The sequence below is a fragment of the Sinocyclocheilus anshuiensis genome, unplaced genomic scaffold (assembly GCF_001515605.1).
Source record: "Sinocyclocheilus anshuiensis isolate Anshui unplaced genomic scaffold, SAMN03320099.WGS_v1.1 scaffold1893, whole genome shotgun sequence".
NCBI lineage: Eukaryota > Metazoa > Chordata > Actinopteri > Cypriniformes > Cyprinidae > Sinocyclocheilus > Sinocyclocheilus anshuiensis.
Genome location: NW_015539822.1, coordinates 267,979 through 270,613, shown reverse-complemented (window position 1 = coordinate 270,613; position 2,635 = coordinate 267,979). Strand labels below are relative to the sequence as shown.

The window sequence follows — 2,635 nt, the reverse complement described above, 5'->3', positions numbered from 1 at the left end:
TACACTTTAAATATCTTGCATTTAAAGATGGATATTATTCAAAGATCATACAATCCTCATCAAAATAGACATTAAAACACATTTTAGACTTGTTTAGTTTAATTGTAATTTTTATATCAGAAAGTCTCGAGTTATCTGTCAGTAAATATGTTGATAGATTTGAACTATGAAATAAATGTATATTAAATATATTACTTTTTTACTATAGGAAACTTTAATACACAGTTTTGAAATAATTTCAGCTCATCTATACGTCCTATCTATATGTCCATGTATTTATTTATTTATCAGATTTAATTAGCAAAAATGACCGGCAGACTGTACATTATTATGATAGATTGCCTCTCTCATATAACAGAGAATCTAGAATCATCATATCTAGAATTCTAGAATTCTGAGCACATAAAACTGCCTGACAATCGCAGAGCTCAAGCTGAGCTGTGTCTGTGTTTGTTCAGTCTAGCGGAGTGGTGGTCTCGCTAATGGACATCCGTCTTAGTGACAACTGCCATCCAAATGAGCACTGCCAGATCTAGACATGCATTGACATAATCAGCCGCAGGGTGAAGTGAACTCTGGGAAACCGGCAGGCACGGGGCCCTGAGTGCATCTTTCATTTCTCATGCCATCTCTTCAGCGACACGCATCTTCTCATAAATTCTTGCTCTGTTCACAATGCATCAGTGAATCTGCTTATTAATATATACAGCCTTCTTTTATCTCTCTATCTCTGTTTCTCTCTCTTTCTCTGCTGCCTTCCCAGTGTCTCCAAGGCTCTCCTGAAGATGGACTCACTCCAGGGTTGTTTTTCCAATTACAGAGCTCCCTCTGCAATGAAGGTCATCACAATTAGAGCACCATTTAGCTTCTCCCAGTCAAAAGCACAGAATAGCGGATGCGACTGTGTCGAGTGACCGCTGGATTGTCATTGCAGCCCACTCGAGTGGCTCTTTCATGGCTGCAGGCAAATGCATTAGAAGAAATCTGAAGATTAGCTGTGGGCGAACTGAAAAGACATCTTGGAAAGAGAAAAAGCTTTCAAAATCAATATAGCATCTATTATGCACTCAGCAGCGGGTTGTATAGTCTTGTATGGCAGTGCTGATGGAAAATGGAGGGAACTGTGTAGAGTCTACTGTATATTACATTTCTCTATATTATCACCATTACAGATAAACTCTAAATGGATGTACTCAGAACTATATAAAGAGGTGAGGGCACAATCTTCTCTTCTAATTTTCTGCAGCATGATGGAAACATGCATATTAAAAAAATCATAGAAAAAGACTTCTATATTATTTTTGACCGTGAATGTTCATCAAAGAGTGTACTGTTTGCATTGTCTTTGTCATTGTCACCCATATAGCCTATTCCTTTGTCCCTCTGTGTGTGTATTAAGTCCTTTGTGTAGTGTTTGCATTTATTTTTATTCACATAACTGTGTTGCGGAGAAAATGAAAAAATCAAAAATCACTGATCCTCATATCCTTATTTCCTGTAGCATATTTACCGAGCCTCTGCGCTGACAAAACACAATGTGTCATTGCCCACACACATAAACTCAGAGCTGTGCAATCAGTGGAATAGAAAGAATTTTCCGTGTGGAACGTCTAACAATAGCCATTTAGTTTTGTGCAACATATGAAACAACGTTGCTGTAAATTGTTCATTTTCAACAGGTTAAGAGAGATGAGCTGGTGGCCATGCCCACCACCACCATGACCCTTCTCTGTTGGCTCTCTTCATTTCCCATGAGCCCCAGTTAAAAATGACCTTCCATGCCTCTCCCCTCTGCTCCAAACCTCCTCGAAGAATAATAAGGGCGCCAGACACATTAATTAGATGCTCTATTTAGATAAATGTCTGCGAGCGAACGTGAGGTAGTTATTAATATTTCATATTAAAATAATTAAATTCAATTTTTCATTCGAGCGAAATAGAACATCTACTTTAGAGTGCATTGCTTTCTCTTCTTACCTCCTTCCTGTGCGTGCATTTTTATTAAAGCCTTTTTTCTTTCGCACACATTTTCCTGCTCTTGTACTTGCAATGTTCCCTCTGCAACACTGATTGGGTCAAAGTGCCACATAGAGGGAAGGTACAGGAAATGACTGTTAATTAAAGAGCTGACAGCTCGCATGTCGCTTGCTGCGTATGTGAATGGAAGTGTGCTTGCATGTGCGACATTGTGAATGTGTGTGTGTCTGAACCCAAATACATGGACCATCTTTGATCAAATAGCTACATCTGTCAAAAGACATTCTTTTGCGATGGTACTTTGCGCAATTGTTTCAATAAAATTCTAATTTAGCGCTATATTTCCCTCATCTCTGGTTTACGTCCCTTTTCCCATCCTGCAGAGTCTCATCTCATCTTCCACAGCATCGCATTGTAGAGCACTTTTGTGCCCCTGATCTCTTCGAGGTTCAAATCCATCAGCAAAAATCTTAAATGCTTCCATTGTCTCTTGTGTGGGAGGTCAGTTCTCTGTTTCACCTGACCAGAAAGGGCTAAATGGTTGCCAGGGAGACTGGAGATCATTTGTGCGTATGTGTGTGTATGTGTGTGTATGCGTACGCACTTGTGTCTGTGTTCCTTATGTGTGTGTGGCGCTTCTAATGCTTCTATCAGCCTT

General features: G+C 39.5%; 1 long non-coding RNA gene across 2 annotated transcripts in view; it reads right to left on the bottom strand.

Moving 5' to 3' along the window:
• Positions 1–254: 254 nt before the first annotated feature.
• Positions 255–2,635, bottom strand: part of LOC107684188 (uncharacterized) — a 4,742-nt gene continuing 2,361 nt past the window's right edge. For both annotated transcript variants that reach the window (XR_001633825.1, XR_001633824.1), the window contains exon 3: positions 255–828. This is a non-coding gene — a long non-coding RNA (uncharacterized LOC107684188). The remainder of the gene's footprint in view (positions 829–2,635) is intronic.